The sequence below is a fragment of the Anabas testudineus genome, chromosome 10 (genome assembly GCF_900324465.2).
Source record: "Anabas testudineus chromosome 10, fAnaTes1.2, whole genome shotgun sequence".
NCBI lineage: Eukaryota > Metazoa > Chordata > Actinopteri > Anabantiformes > Anabantidae > Anabas > Anabas testudineus.
Window position 1 is genome coordinate 5044507 of NC_046619.1, and position 17330 is coordinate 5061836.

Below are 17330 nucleotides of genomic sequence, written 5' to 3' on the forward strand. Positions count from 1 at the left end.
AGTAGGTACAGAGTACTTTTCTTTGTAAGCTTCATTTTTACATCTGTGAACATAGAGCTGATGTGACTTGCCAGAAAGTTCCAGTTATGTCTCATCTGTCCAAAGGAAATTCTCCCAGTGACTGACGGTGTGCTCTGACTCCAATGTCCCTTGACCTTGGATTTCACCTCTAATCTCTATGGAAGTTGTTCTGGGTTCTTTAGTTACCATTTGTATTTTCTGTCTCTTCAATTTGCCACCATTTTTCCTCTTATGGGCATGTCCCATGGACCTTATACTTCTGAATAATATATGTAGTCACAGGAACATCAAGCTGCTTAGAGATGGTCTTACAGCCTTTACCTTTAACATAATTTTTAGTTCTAATATCCTGAGACAACTCTCTCTTTAGCTCTCTGTGGTTGATGATGAACCATGAACAGCACAGTGACCACTTTTCACCCTTTAAATAGACAGACTGACTGATTACAAGTGTGAAGAAACCTGTGATGTTCATGTGGTCAAATTACTTTTACATCTGATCTAGGGGTACCATAATTTTTGTCCAAGCCAGTTTGTTAATTTTAAGTAAATTTTTATTTATTTTAATTTTTTCTTTGTGGGAAGGGTACTAATAATTTTGTTCATGTCTGTACGATAATAATAGAGATAATTAGGTACTAATACAGTGAATCCTGTTGAATTAGTTGAATAGTGGACTTACATTCACCAGCAACACAGATGACACAAACTGAGATGTTGAGATAAAATATGTTACAATAAGAACTAAAACTAACTGAAACTGAGATACAGTCACTGCAGTAGTAAGGTATCTAAATTAATATGAGACCCGTCCATGGAAAAGTGTTTGTTTTTTAGGTGAGCAATGGATTCATAGCCCTTAAAATGACTTACTTTATACTTTTCCTGTTTCTACATTCAGATCAGATTCAGATCGAGGCAATAAGGGAAACTGGGATAAAATATTTTCTGACTTCCAGCAGAACTAGAAGAGAGTTATGAGGAGTCTGCCAGTGTAGCAAACAGCTGGCTTCATTTGCATAATACCCATCAGCCCTCTCCTTTCTTCAGGCTGCCTGTCAACTCACAACTGAGACACACACGAATATATACAAACACATGGCAGCATCATTTATTATATCAGTACCCATATATTTAAAGAGATTACATCTGTGTATCTTGGGAAAAGTAGTGCTACTGTATCAAGCTTCTTTGTCATTCACTGAAAGCTTTTTAGCGCTTTAATTTATGTGCCGTTCTTATAGCTGGCCAATAGCCTGAACAGAGAGAGAGAAATAACATGATTTAGCTTTTATGCTGATAATAAAATAATCATAAAATAATCTTCTAGAAACAAAGAATACAGTCCAATGAATCAAGCTACCCTTAAGTGGCTGCAGTGAGAAGGTTCTTGTGGAGACATCTACTTAAATTCAAAAAGCTTCGCAGAGGTCTCCCATCACCAAGCTGCTGCAGGGTGTGATCACAGAAATAGCTGCCCTGTGATAAGACAGATCAGAGAGGAGAGAGGGTCATAGCCTGGGCTAGTGTCTGTGGGTTTTTCAGTTCAATATTTGAACACTGAGATCATCTTCAGGTTTGTTACAAGATAATCTGGAGATGGCTGTGCTCTGTGATACCTCTTGTGACGGGTGCGGTGTAAGATAACACAGTGATGTTGTATCATGTTATGTGACCATGTACAAGCTGCAAGAGAGCAAAAAAGCATGTCAGCATCAGCGAGCATATTGCTGACAAAGTCAATGTTACATCACTATATTTCTCTTTACATTTCAAACATTGTTTACAGTACCAATCTGAATGCACACACACACACACACACACACACACACACACACACACACACACACACACACACTGTGATAGTAGTTGTCACAGTTACTTATTTAACAATGCTGCTTATTACTAAAAGATTATGATATTAAATGCCTCTATTTATTCTAAGGTTTAACCCTGTTCATGCACAAACTATGAGAACCTCAGTTGAGTATTTTTATTCATCTCTAGGCATGAAAAAATAATGCAATTGAAATTTATTTTCATGGAGTAAAAAAAATGTACATGAGTTTGATTTGAAAAAAACAACAACATGTATTTAACAAACTAATTTTCAACAAAAAGAAAGAGAAATCTTGTCCATGGCTCTACCAACTGTAACCCATGCATATACAAGAGAACAGCATCTGAATAGCTGTGCACTGTAGTGACCCCAATGCATGAAAGGGTTAACATTACAGCTGTGTTTACTGGATTAGCCTCAACTATCAGCACTGACCTAAGAAGCTGATACTGTGCATCATCACCCCTCAGAGGCTCCTGACTCATCTCCCTAAGTAAACCCCCCCTTTTACACCATCTGAATTACATATTTTTTCATGGGGCTGGCCAGAAGTGCTGCTTTTATTTAAAAAATTCTGGCCACGCAATGCGGGTGGATCTGAGGTTGGTGGTTCAAGTCAGGGCAGGACCGAGCACTCGACACACAGCGGCACTCATTGATCATTGACCAGGGGTCACAGCAGTCAATCCCTGCACTTTCGCAGCAGCTTCCGCATCATCTGCTGGAGTTATTTGGGGGCTTAGGGTGCAGACAGCAGCGTGTATCTGATGTCATGGGTTACAGCAGTCAAGACTTCAATTCATAGTTTAAAGCGTGAATTTGTGACATTTTAATAAAAGAATTATGGGCCGTAATGGAAGTGAAGTATTCCTATTATTTTCAGTGAAAGGGTCTATACTATAGTGTAAAAATATTCAATTATAATGTGACTAAAAGCATTTAAAATGTTTATATGCTGCTAGGTGTTTTTTAATCTTTGCATTATGTATTGTGTATTATATTTATCTAGGCTGGTCTGTGTCTACGCTACCAAGATCTAGTCAAGAACAACATGTGAAAGAAATAAACCTTGTATGGGAAAATTACAAGGAAATAAGTTCTGCTCTCACAATGTGTTTTTTTAATTAAACACAATATTCTTTATGAATATTTGACTGAAAACATCAATTTTTAAACACAACAGTCAAATAACCGTAGTAGGGTCAGATGTAAAACAGTGGCATAGTATGAAATAAAAAAAAAAACTTCATTACAAGTAAAAGTATTTAAAAATGAAACAGTATACCTACTCATACATACAGGCATACTTACTCTCCAGGACTGATCATGGATAAATGGTTGGCTGGTGGCTCAGGCTGAGGCTCCCACTGAATTTAAAACAGCAGTGAAACGTTTAATTTCAGCCAAGATTGTCTGACATGTCTCGCAGTTATGATACACAGTTAGGCTTTGAGAAAATGTAAATCAGCATTTCTAGTATTTTTCCCGGCACTTTTTGTTCATCATATTCCACTATGTCTCTGTTCTAACTGCAGCTGCTGGTTCTGGGAGTACATCTATTATTTTATCTGCCCACATGGTGCCAAATAAAGTGGACTGCCTGCTCTCCTTTAAAAAATAGCTGTTTTATATTGTTCCAGTAGTAAGTCCATATATCACGCTCTTATGAGGCTGCAGGCTACGTCACATAATCCATTACAGAATTGTGTGTTTGGTACTATATGAATAAATAAAATGTTTGATGTGAAGATTGCAGAGAATTCCACCCCCAAAAATCACATTCTTCTGATATGTGATTGATAATGACATGCTGCAAGGTTTTAATGCAATAAAAGGAATTCTGCCCAATGTTAATGCAGTTAAACATCCCAGCTGATACATCTTGACCAGTGAAGTATACTAAATTACAAGGCAACTTCATTTCAGACAATAAAAATTGGTCACAACAGCTAATAAAATATCCGGCTATTCTATAACGGCTTATGTCTGGTGTCTATAAAAATATGGCAATAAAATTTTTTATTGCTCTTGGCATTACAGAACAATACATGGAGAACTCCTGCTGTTAGCTCTTTAGTATTATTCATTAGGTTCTGATACAGGCCAGTGGCTGTTGCTAACTTTGTGTATGTGTATGTGTGTCTGTGGTAGGGTCTTTTAATAAAAAAATGCCCCGCTGGGCTCTGCATTGCCAGTTTGCCAATCAGAGCATAGCCACGATATGCAAATCACACACACACACACATGCACAGATGTAAACACATACACACAGAGAGACACACACACAGTGGGAGAAGACGTGTTTTGATCTACCAGAGCCATTACAGACATTTTAAAATCCTATGAATATAAAAAAGAGAGAGAGGGAGAAGGATGGAAGCGAGTGGAGAAAGATGAGAAAGACAGGGGGGGGGGGGGAGAGCATCGCAGACAGAGGCAAGAGAAATATGACCGGAGAGGAAAGTGAGAGGAAACAACATTTTCTGTTCTTTTCCTGTGTGCAACAGTTTATTATTTAGTTCGGGAGAATGCATCAGAGAGATTACATGGAAAATAGACGATGAAATGGCTCCCTCAGTCTTTCTCTTCCATTTGTTTTGCATTTTTCTGTTTTATATATTGTTCCTTATTATTACAGGAGCCAGGCAGTAAGAGATGAGCCTCGCTACATTCGGCACAAAGCCTGAGATTTATGGAAATGCTCGGTATCAATAAACATGAAGCACGATTGGTTGATTGAACAAAAGGCATCCTGCAATCAGAATAAATACCTTGTTGGTATTAGTCATCTATGCAGCCGCTAGATCACTGGTGATTTTAATGGACATTAATATTGGAGGAGACACACTTACAAACTCAGTCAAACAACCATGACTGATGACTAACAAGACAGTGTTATTGTTATAGATGTGATACATTATTGGACTCCAGGCACCAAATCATCAACTTACAGAAACACAGTGGTTATGTTTGTGTCTGAACCTAATTTTTACATTTGAAGTTTGTGAGAGGAGAGGAGAGGCAGCTAACAGGGTGATTAAGGGGGAGGAGAGCTGCTGTTGAGAAAAAGACTTTGTGTTGGATTATTTTCTCCTCTTAGGAGCTTACAGAGACCCAGTCGGTGTTTTACACCTCAGCTCTTAACACCCCCAAATCCCCTGATTTAGACTTAAACTGCATAGAGAGAGAAGAGGGAGGTGTGGAAGAAGGGATGAGGAGAGGGGAAAGTGGGTGAGAGAAAGACAAGAGGGCAAAAAGAGGTAATAACAGTGCTAGACAAGAGATGACGAGTCAGGGAGGGATATTAGGAAAAATAATGTTCATTTAAAGTTGATGTTGAAGGAATCACACATTTCTAAGCACTGGAGTGACTTGTTTCCTTGTAATAAACAGAAGAAACAGCAAAACAAAAGAATTTAAGAGGGGGTGTGAACAAAGTGAGAAAAAAATAAATCAAACTCTAAGGCACTACTTTGTAGTAATTAAGAAAAGATCCCAGGCTTAGGGCTCACTTGTCGTCCTGCGAGTTTGTCTGTGCCACCGTGGTGTGAAATATTGCAGCAGTGCTTTTGACTGCAGTGTAAACACACACTATAAAGTCACATAGGTCTCACCTTTCTTTATGGCTCTGTGGTTGTCAGCGCCTGGGCTGAGGGCCAACAGTGGCACCTGTGATGGTGCTGAGATGTCTCTGCAGAGTAACACATATAGATATTGCTTATTCTTTGACACATTTTATGATTTTCCTAGTGAAGAGTGAAGCAAGGAATAACATTGCCTAGTATGAAACCAATACACCCTAAATTATTACATAAATAATTATATAGATAATGCCAATAAAATCACACTTTTGCTAAATTTTATGTTCTCAAGAATATTAAACTGGTTCTCTAGTCTTCTGGGTCTGGTATGATCAGTAATTTATGGCCGTGTTGGCTATGTTATACATTGCTCTATGCATAGAAATACAACATTGCCAAGAAACACTACAGTGCAATGTAGTTAAGCATTAGTAGCATGAAGTTTAAAAACTGTATATTGAAATAGCACAGTATGATATGGAACATATGTAAAAGGTAATGTCTGAAAAAAATTCTGAAATGAAAACAGACTGACACAACTTTTTGAACTTAAATATTTGTTTGCATAGTTTATGACTCATTAGGTGTTCATTTTTTCAGGGATGAAAACATTTACATGGTTTAATTTACGCAGTATTGAATCTAAAAGAATTTAAGTATTTTCAAATGTTATTATGAATAGTATTTCAATTCTATTCATCCATCTATTCAATATCTTAAGTGCATGTCCTGTTAAGGGCCTATCGCAGCTGTTACTGGGCGAGAGGCAGGGTACATCCTGGACAGATAGACACCAGTCTATCAACAGGATGATGTACAGAGACAAACAATAATTCACACCTATGGGCAGTTCAGAGTCTCCAATTAACCTTATATGAATGTTTTTGGAGGTGGGAGGAAGCCAGAGTAGTACTTCAATTTCTGATACACAAATTTTGAAAACCTGATGTTGAATGTTGACACGCTAAACAAGTGGCTCATTATCTACCCAGTGACTCACAGTACAGGTGTTAACAGGTTCTTCGATGGCCACTTGTTAACAAGGAGTATATATTTAAAGAGAACTAAGCAACAGCTTTTTTTACTGCTGGCTTAAACACTTGATAAGGCCTGATTTGAAAGAGCATTGTGTTCTTATGTAGATTATATTTGTAATGGTGAATATATGATTTGTAAACTTCCAGTAAACTTCCAGTTTTGCTGATGATGAAGTTTCAACAATGGTTAGCAAAGCCGCTATGGAACAGTGTAAGACTTGTTGACCGTATTAGGTATTAGTCCTATGTTTTGCCAGCTGAGAACAAGTGAGGCCCAGATCTATCATTCTGCTGATGTTTGTGAGAAGTGGGCATAAAATGAGTGAGTAAGAATACTTAGGCTGAAAAGATGTCATTGCTTTCATGGACATAGGAGATTTATTCAGTCTTCTGGGAATTATGTCTGCTTAGATAAACATAGGAATATACAGACGAACACACACACAAGTTTGATGCCCCATTGTGCCGTTGAGGACCCCTCCACCTCTCATTCAACCACCCCCCACCACCAACCCCTCAAGAGGCACTTATTTAGTTGGTACACAGACACCATGCTGAGAACCACACACAGATAGACCACACACACAGCCAGCACAAACACACACTCAAACACACCCTGCCAACAGGACAAATCAAATATACTCAGTTTGAATTTTGCCTCTACACACACACACGCACACACACACGCACACACACACGCACACACACACACGCACACACACACTCACACACACCTGTCAATCATCCTCTTTTCCATGCTCAACCAACTCGGGCTGCAGGAGCAAAGTGTATGTGTGATTCCTCTTTCCGCTAATTAAAACAGAGGTAGGTGTGTGACTATATAAAGCTCTTTTCTTTCCATTAATATAGTTGTGTGTGTGGTATATTTATAAAAGGGTTTTTATTTGCCACTGAATGTGTGTGTATGAGAGACAGAAAGCGATGGAGTGTGTAGGGGTGTATGTAGGAGGTGTTCTGTTCGCAGTTAATCACAGTACAGAATCCCCACACCCCACCCCCCACACCCGTATAATATAGATATCATCCACAACAGTAACCCCACTGTGCTGCTGCTTGGCTGCTGCTGCATAAGTGGTTTAAGTATTATTGTTTGTCTAAATAGCACTTAATTAAAATTTCTAGAGGCTGTTGTTAATATTATTACACTGTATAATACTTATAGGTTGCATTGGCAGCTTTACAGCATGAGACAATAGAGTATCTTCATGACACAAGTCTACTGGGTCTGAAACTGACTTTTAAAAGTTTCTGTTACGAAACCATGAAAGTCCAAGTGAAACCTTAAGGTTCAGGTTCAAGAAAAACATCATACAAACAGACATTTTATTACTGGAAATCAGTCTTGGAACATAGATCTAACATATGTCTGGAGAAGGGAGGTTAATTTGTGAAAAAAGGTATCTGAGGTTGCAACTTTGAATTAACACCTCCCATAAGTCCAAAAGGTGAGGCAAATCAACTCAGCTAGTCACAGCTAGTTCAGACATGTCTGTGCCGTAAAAACGACAGAAATAGACAACAGAATTGTACGTTTGTAGTAGGAGATCAGCTCAAAGACTGACTGCATTGACTTACAGAGGCCAGTGTCTTTAAATTGGGGTGCAATCAAAGAGCCAGTCTTTTTAGCAAAGCAACATTAAAACAAATGATCGCACCGGCTGGAATTTATTCTATACAGCACAAGTTATGCTAACTGGAAATGCAGTCTAACTTTAATGGGTTATCTAATTAAGTTGAAGCTGAATAATACAATTTCAGTACACAACAGTCTTAAAGAGAAAGACCTCATGTTCCCATGTTTCAGAGATGTGCTTTAATTGGCTGTCAAGCATCCTAATTCCTATCCTAGACTACACTTAGTCAGTTGCTTAATAATAATATGACGCCATGCTGTTTCTTTTTACCCCACCTGCCTGAGACAAGTAGAGTTTTATAAGTGTAATACAGCACCAGATTTAGCCATACTAGCTAAAACTGTTACCTACAGACAGACAGATACAAGGTATGGCAAGTCATTTCCACTCCCCTGTTAGTTGGTTTATGATAAATTACATCTTAATCATTTTTTTATTATGGAGTTCAGTTACATAGAGTAGTCTGTAATTCAAACAAACAATGATTTTCCCAACATGAACATTGTCTAATCATTTGAAAAATGTAAAACATTAATTAACTCAGTCAGAGGCAGTTTAGCAGTTAGCTGAGTCAAATCTACAGTCAACATACTGTATGTTTGTACTGTGGAGTGATGCTGTTAAGAAATAACCACATAAAGCAGGGAGAAAAGCGGATGGTTCCATATGTCCCAGCTCAGATATCTTTTAGGGAAAAGCAGCAAGAAAAGACGTTGCAATGTGGTGAAAGTTGGCTGGAAACTATAGTCACTGCATTGCTTGATGGTGTGCTAAGTAATAAAATGTCCTTCTGAGCAGACATCTGCGTAAAAGAAAATCATTATTCTTTCTGAGTGGACTCTAACCAAGAAGAGAAAAAATACTTGTGAAAATACAGCAGATTGAACCTTACACTTGCAAATTTGGTATCATGTGAGATTTTGATTTACTGTGAAAGTTAATGACACACATCAGTTTGTTTTCTACATAGACACTGAGGCATTTAACTATCGACTTATCAATTGTGTAGAAAACTTTTCAGCAGCTCAGCTCCTTTAGATGGATGACTCTGAGTCGTATTAATACAGATTGAAGCGTTTAGCTTGGCTAGCCAGCTTTAGGATGTGATCCATCAGAAAACAAGGCTAATGTTTTCAGCTAACCCATTCCTGGTGCAATTATATGGTCCACTGGCATTGATCATAGCGCCTCTTCTTCAATCTATCCTTCTCGCTCCCTCTTTAATGGCTAAGTCAGTGTTAAATGTTTGATCAATGAGTTTTGAGACCGTTTTCCCATGGATTTATTACAATTCTATAAAACCCCTCTTTTTAGCGTGTGTGTGTGTGTGTGTGTGTGTGTGTGTGCATGTGTGCTACAGAGAGAAAGAGACAGAAAAAGCAATTATTACACTGTATGTTCTGTGAATATCAAACACACATAAAATTCTTCAAAAGTTTGTACAGTAGACACAGACCCTGAATAACAAGTTTGGGAACTATTACAACATTTAACACTATGTTTCCACATAAATGTATGCATGTAAACTAAACTAATTAGCCAAAAAGAGTGTTTTAGCCTCTCAACAGAGGTAGGTGATAATTAACTGTAGCTTTGTGAGTTTCATTGACCCTTTTTTACATTTTACACTATGTTAAGATGAAAATATTCATTAACAGAGCTTGGAGAATTTTTTTAATATCAAAATTCACGACTTGGCTCAGTTGAATGGTAAGAAAAAAATATCAGAAGAGACAAAAAAGATCCACAAATACTACTTAGTTTGAACTTAAAATGACCCTCTTCTAAAGTGAGGAACAACCATAAGCTGAATCTGTGGGTCTTAAGTAAAGAATTAGGTTCACACAAAAAGGCAAACGTGTACACACAAGCACTCCTATCCGAACACATGCACATGCCAGTGGAAGGCCAATTAGCGAAGGGTGAAAAAGACAGGCTTATTTGAAGCAATGTTTCAATGACGACATTTAATTGGATGGTAAATCAACTCCTTATCTGTGTCGCCGCAGCTTGATGTGGGGAGAAAAAAATGAAGAAGGAGAGAGCGAGAGGAAAGGAGAGAGATGGAAGAGAAAATGGGGGATTTAGAGGAGGTGTGGGCACAGAGAGCAAAAGAGAAACAAATAGAAAGAGATGAGAGGTAGAGGGAAAAGTGGAACGTGTGTTTGCAGCATATAGTAACTTTACCGGACTCTGAATGCTAGAGTTGTAAGTCTGGGAATACTGTCCTCGGTTGATAGGAAGCGATTACTGCTGTAGACGACAACAGAGGAAGGCAACAGTGACAGCATGATGGATGTGCATCATGGGAACGTACAGAAACACAAAACAGTACAATAAAAACCAAAGAGATTATTTTGTCCCCACACACATCAGTCAGCCTATAGTCCAATTTGTTCTATTCTTAAAGAAATGCTTAATTAAGAAACTGAATGATAATAAGTCAATACTATCAGGAAATAGACCCTTTTTAGCGCTTTTAAGTGTTTTTCTGGTCAGCAGCTTGTAGAGAGCATGTTAACCAACTAATATTGCAGTAGATCTGTTGAAAAATTCACATTAATTAGCTACAGAGTGTCACGTTGCTCATTTAAACCAGGGCAAACAACACTGAGCAGCAGCTAATAAAGAATCCTCCTAACATCACCTGCATTTTTCAATTAAATAATTAGGAAATATGAGACATTTTAGTTGACAAGCTCACAAATAAAACATATATTGTAGGTTAGGTGCATGCTATTTTCAGACAATTGTAAAAATTTAACAAAAGGTATATTTACTTGAGACAAAATTCCAGCACATTTTGGCTTCATCTGAAAATATGCTGCCTGAAAATGCTCCTGTTTGTCTTTGGTTCAAAGTTTCAACTGTGTCAAATCTGAATTGTGCTGCACCTGGAACTTCACCTAAAATAGATCAGTGTACTGATGCACCTTTGAGTATACTTTATCATGACAGTTAGGTCTGCAGATTTACAGCTGGTGTTGATATGTATAATGCTACAGTATACACAGAATTGTATAATTAGCACTGATCTCGTAAATTGCAGTATTTACATTTATAGTAAAGAAAAAGCTTTCAGAGAAACATTTCAAATAACTAATGGAGCAAATTAAATGTTCTTTAAGTCCATCTATATGCACAGTAGATTCCATAAAGTCATAGTTCCACTAGTATATGATTACATACAGCTTTAAGGAAACTGATAGCACAGCATCTGACAGGCTATAGTACTGTGACAATGAAAAGCATTCACCAACTGAGACTGGAACAATTAGTTAAGTTGGGTTACAATTTGTGGATAAAATCCTCAAAAACACAAAAACCCCACAAACTAAAAAACTAGTTCACAGTCACTTTTACATGTATTCAACAATTTTCAGATTATTAGAGACACACAGACATGCTGTCTCACACACTGCACTTGACATACACACAGTATCCTCAGAGGGCAATCCTTGTGATCTATCTCACATGCTGGCAATCCCAGTGATGGTGGTCACTCCAGCTCTGTAAACAGCTGAAATATGGATGATAAAAGGAGCGGATAAAACTGAATAAACGAGAAGCCTGTGGATAAAAAATCCTTGAAGATTTTCCAAACCCTGTTGGACCTCAGTCTGAACCGTACACGACTCAAAACATCAATTACACTGACTGGATGATTTTTTTTTTCCCCAGCATTTGCCTTTTTTTGACATTTTTCGCGACAGCAAAGCTATTTTTCTCGGTGGCACATTTTTGCCTCTCTGGTGCCGTACAGGGCCCTGTTAGAGGATGGAGTTCAGATGGTTTGTGTAATTTAGCCAAAAAAGAAAACCTTTTCCTCATCTAACTGAGAAAATATCCTGAGAAAATAGCACTAAAGTGAAACAGAAATAGAAGACGACGAGTTAATAGCTCTCAGAGGACAGTGCAGGAGAAAGTGTTTACACTGAGCCAGCCTCAAAATTTGATTCTGTTGACTTTGTCTTTGCATATCTTTCCTTTCTTTGCTCATTATCCTCTCTCAATCTCTGCATCTCTTCTTTTCAATTTTATCTTCTGTTTCTGACAATCTCCAAGTCAAATGTTATTATCTCTCCGTTACTGTAGATATGAACAGGCTGTATATCTTTCTCTGTGTTTTATTAATTCATATTTTGTCATCCCACATGCTTTCATTGAGTCATTCATCTTGTTCACACACGCACACACACACACACATAAGAAGGGAGGAGAGCCTATTTCTTCAGTCTTAAACACATTACTGTAATTACCTCTTAATGATTTTTAATTCTAGTACAAAAGAAACAAGGCACTGGTGGATTTGAAACATGAAAAGACACAGACGTATAAAAGGAAATCATTTGAGTGGAATCACATTAAATGTGTTTGTTATGCAATTTTATAGGTGGCTGCTTGTGGAGTGTGAACTGGCGCCTTGCTAATATGACAAATTAATGTAATAAACATCCATTCAGCCAATCATAATAGAGAATGAGGCCATAAATCATCAAAAAACAACAATTTTCAAGACAGTGACATTTTTCATTGAATTTAAGCCTCTGTATTTATCAGTATTATACAGGTTTTTAATGATTTTCTCAGTATTTCTTAGAATTTACCTGGTCAGTCTGGTCTGTCATGTTACTTCAAACCAATTGCTCAAATTCTTGTGTAAATGCATCTAGAGTGTGTAACCTATATACAGCAGAATTTAAGACCTTAAAGAACTCTAATGCCACTGACAACTAATCTTTACATTACAACTATGTGCGTGTGTGGTGCAACTTGACAACTTGTGTGACAAACTTAAAGTAGTAGAAGCTTACACTAGAATGTTTAACGCATTTTAAGTTTAACATCATCATTGAAAAATCGTCTGTTAGCATAGTTTAGCCTACATCAGCATTACATCGGTATTAACAGAACATTTAAATGATGTGGTCCATCAGCTAGTTAAGGGAAGCCCCTGGCTCCAAGTGGAATAGGTGGTCCTGACCGTATGTTGCAGCTGTGGGCTTTAAACAGCCTACAATGCAAATCAGTGGGTGGAGACACATTGCTACATCTGTCTTTCTGCATATATGGCTTAAAGGCAATAACATTTCTTTTTTCTTGGGTCAGAGCTGAAGTACAGGTGTATGTTTGGACAGGTTCTATTGCATGTTTTATTGTTCATCTTATGACTATTTAAGAGTATGTTCATTTTTTTAAGACTAGGTTATTTATTATTAAAACCTGAATAATGTTTTAGAAAGAGTCATTTCATTTTCTGAATTTACAGTATGTCTCTCTTTATTATGTAATGTTGTCTGTAAGAAGTCAATCTTGTTACTGTGAGAATTGGCTGCTTTTCTTTGTGATAGTGAACCAGGTTACAGAGAGTTGGTGAGAGCCACCTGATAGCATCACATTGAGAATATTTTACTAGTTTTTATGGTTCTTTGCCAAACTATCAAATGTTGTTTCCAATTGGTTGCTGGAAACAACAACTACAATTAATTGCAACCCTGTGTGTGCCTACCTGTGCCTGTGGATATAGGCTTATGTGTGTGTGTGTGTGTGTCTGCATGTACTTGTCTATGTCAGAGTCTATCTGCCTTTAGGTGGGTGTATGTGTATATGTGTGTGAGCCGTGTGTGTGTGTGTGTGTGTGTGTGTGTGTGTGTGTGTGTGTGTGTGTGTGTGTGTGTGTGTGTGTGTGTGTGTAGATGTGTATCTGTTGGAGCAGCTATTTCAGAGAGAAAGGATTTCTGCCTCAGTAATTGCCTCAGCTATATTTCCTCCCCGAATCTCTCTCACTCTCTCTCTACTGTCATTTTTCTTTGGTAGCTATTTTCTCTCTGAATTTTGTCCTTTCTCCTGCAGACTTCCTCACTGGCTCTTGTTCATCTTTCATTCCTCTTTTATATTCTTTCCATCCCATAAGTCCTTGACATTAACTGTGATCTCACAGTAAGATCAATTAGGAGACACGCGCACGTATTGCATGCAAGAGTCACATGTCCATTAAAATCCATTAAAGCCAGTTTCTATTCACTGAGGCTTGAATAGACTTCTATGTTTGCAAAGACTAAGTAGTGTGATGTTTATTATAATACATTCAGTATGCCATCTGGTTTATAGGTCCACACTACAAATAGGAAACAAACCCCAACCCCTACTAGTGTCAGTGTTATGCTCCAGCAAACTAAACACAATTGTGATGGACAGGGATGGTTAAAGCGAGGCAGGAAGAGACAGATGTATAGATAGATGGATAGAGACAGAAATAGACAGACTCAGCAAGCCTGAAATCATATGAGTGTTTCCATTTTTGTCTGTCAGCTGTGTTTTATACCGAAGCAGGGAATCACATTTAAATGTTCATGTTTGCATCCATCAAATATGTCAACTTATAGCATGAAACTGTTATGAAAATAATGCAGGAAGTGTCTTATTTTGACTAAAGAGTGCATAATGATGTGTAATGTAGCTTTTAATAAAACAATCTTTGTCAAATTAGTGGAGAATAATGTCCTAATGAACAATTTAATCAATTTAATGTAACTGACAAACATTTTCAATTATATACATCTAATTTATAATTGTTCTTTAACAATGTGGATTTACATTTAACAACTGACAAATAGCTTATTGACAAATTACATTTTTGGGTTTGGAGTAATTTACAATGTATAATTCACAATTTGCATCCTTTTGAGTAATAATTTGGACAATTTACAAGTCAGGAAAATAATAAACAATTTATTTTATTGAGTTGAACCATTTGCACGATATGCAACCAAATAAGAGCTGGGGCTATATCACAAAATGCAAGATAAGACAGTGATAAAGTTAGTTAAAGCTAACTTTTCATAATGCTTAAAAACACACTATATCTATTTTTTCTTTTGTCTCTGTCGATTATGTACTATGTTTTAAGGAATTCTTCAAGGTTTAACTTCAGTTTCAGTTTCCAACTAATCGTTTTAGTTTTCCAGCTGTCAGCTATATTCACTATGGTCATTAGTGTCATTTGCAGTAGCAATAGTCCTACCTTCACCAAACAGCAGATAAACATGTGTACTTGATACGTTCCAGTAAACTTAAAGTGGAGCATTTAGGAACTAAAGAGCGAGATACAGTGGCAAGAAAAAGTATGTGAACCTTTTGGAATTTCATGGTTTCCTGCATTAATTTGTCATAAAATGTGATCTGATCTTCATCTAAGTCAAAAGTATTAACAAATATAACATATATCACATACTTTTTCACTGAGGTTTTTATGATTGTTCTCAATAAAGAAATGAACGATCAGAATTTTTTTGTGTTAGTATTTTAGGCACACCATAGTTAAACCATGTATATTAAAGCCATGAAATTTCAAAGGGTTCAGCTGGAGGAGACTAAAATAAAGTTAAAAGCAGAGTTAATCTTGGATTTCAACTTGAATCACAAAATTGAACACATCTTTACTTTTATGTTGGCATAAGCCAGGGCAAAAGTGTAAGTTTTGGTTTTAAGTGGCTTTGAATGTTTTGTTGGAAAGCACACATCCTCATCCTCCCACACTGGTTTCCTGTTGACTCACTCACTGTCTAATTAATATAATTTTCATGTGGAGTAATGTGCTCGAGCACAGACAGCTCATGACAAGAAGACATTTAGATGGGTGTTTCATTGGTGAGTTCAAGCAGTTTTAACCCTGTCTACACACACAAACACAAACTGGTGAGAATTGCTTTTATCTTTTTGTTGTTTATAATAGTCAATGATTTAAGGCTGAATATGATGTCAACCTCCTCATCACAGTTACTAAATTGTTCCACTGTCTGTGCTTTTAGTAATGGTGTGTGGCAGAGGTTATAGTGCTGTTATATGTTAGACACGAGTTGTACAGTGAATTGCTTCAGTCTTTCAGTGTTTCTCCCTTCCTCTGGTCTCAGTCTCTTTTTTCTTTAATGAGCCTGTTTGTTGGACCGATCCAAGCCAAGACCAGGCCCAGCGTACTCTTTATTTTGTTTTCAATTACTTCTTGGAAGCGATAATTCAGCAACCGCCATTTGTTCTTGTGTCTTGTAGGTTTTAGCTAACAAAGTGTGTCATGTGTTTCCAGCAGCAGCAGTAATGGTTTGTTTGGAATAAAGAGAAGAGCAACTCTGTAGTTTGCATGAGCTGCAATACGCACTTTGGCTGAACTGACTAAGGATTCCTGCTAAAGAAACTTCTTTTTAACCTGTGAAATACATTTTTTGACACTTTTTGTTGACTGACATTAATCGTTTATTTAGCTTTCATGGCATGATGTTACAGTTTCATTCATGAACTGACAGCTTTGTCACCTGCTGCAGTTTCACTTCAGTCATCGGTCCAGATCGCTCTCGTTCAATGCAAAAGACTTTATTGACAAGGGCACATGTTAACACAGATTAGCAGTCTGCAGCCACTGAACTGGTTAATTCGATCGGAGTGGTTGCATATGTCTAAGCTCAAACAGCCTCTTTGTTTATCCTTAAATAAAGCTCTAGTCCCATGAATTGTCAGGCTGCAATGGCCCCATGGTTAACACTACACAGGCCAAACCACAGGCATTTATGGCTTTTTTGAACTGAAATATCTTAGCTTTCTAAATTACATTTCTCTGCCCACGCTCACAAGCCACACACACACACAAAAAGATATAATGAGGAGAGCACATATAATTCTAACTATATTGCATTGTCTTAAACAACCAAAATGGCAAACAATTTAACTTCCAATGTGTTTTGTATCACTTCAGACCATTTAAATGAATGTTTTGAAATTGATTGTTTTGACCCAGACTAAACCTACCTCAAGGATGGAGTTGTGGAGCTGTGAGTGGGCACAGCGTTGCATTTCTCCACATGCTGCAGCAATGTGCATGGAGCTGTTATAAAGCCAGTCACTGAATTTAAGTTTGGAAGCTGGCTGCCATTTTTAATATTTTCATAATTTCTAAACATAAGCAAAACTGTAATGAATGATTTAAACAGTGTGTTTGTCTGCTGTACTGTAAGCTACAGTCATTAGTATGCCTAGCTACTCAGTTATGTATGAATCTAGGCATGCTAATGATTGTTATTTTATTACATATTGCAGATACATGCAGCAACTAACTGAAATGCCGCGATCCACTGCTAACAACACTAACATTTTAGCTAAGATGCCAGGGGTAAATACTTAGCTGACCAGCATGCATCACACTGTA

General features: G+C 37.4%; 1 protein-coding gene across 1 annotated transcript in view; it reads left to right on the forward strand.

Annotated features, from left to right (window-relative positions):
• The window catches only part of aff2 (AF4/FMR2 family, member 2), a 138891-nt gene that overhangs the window by 49977 nt on the left and 71584 nt on the right, over positions 1–17330 (forward strand). The window lies entirely within an intron of this gene.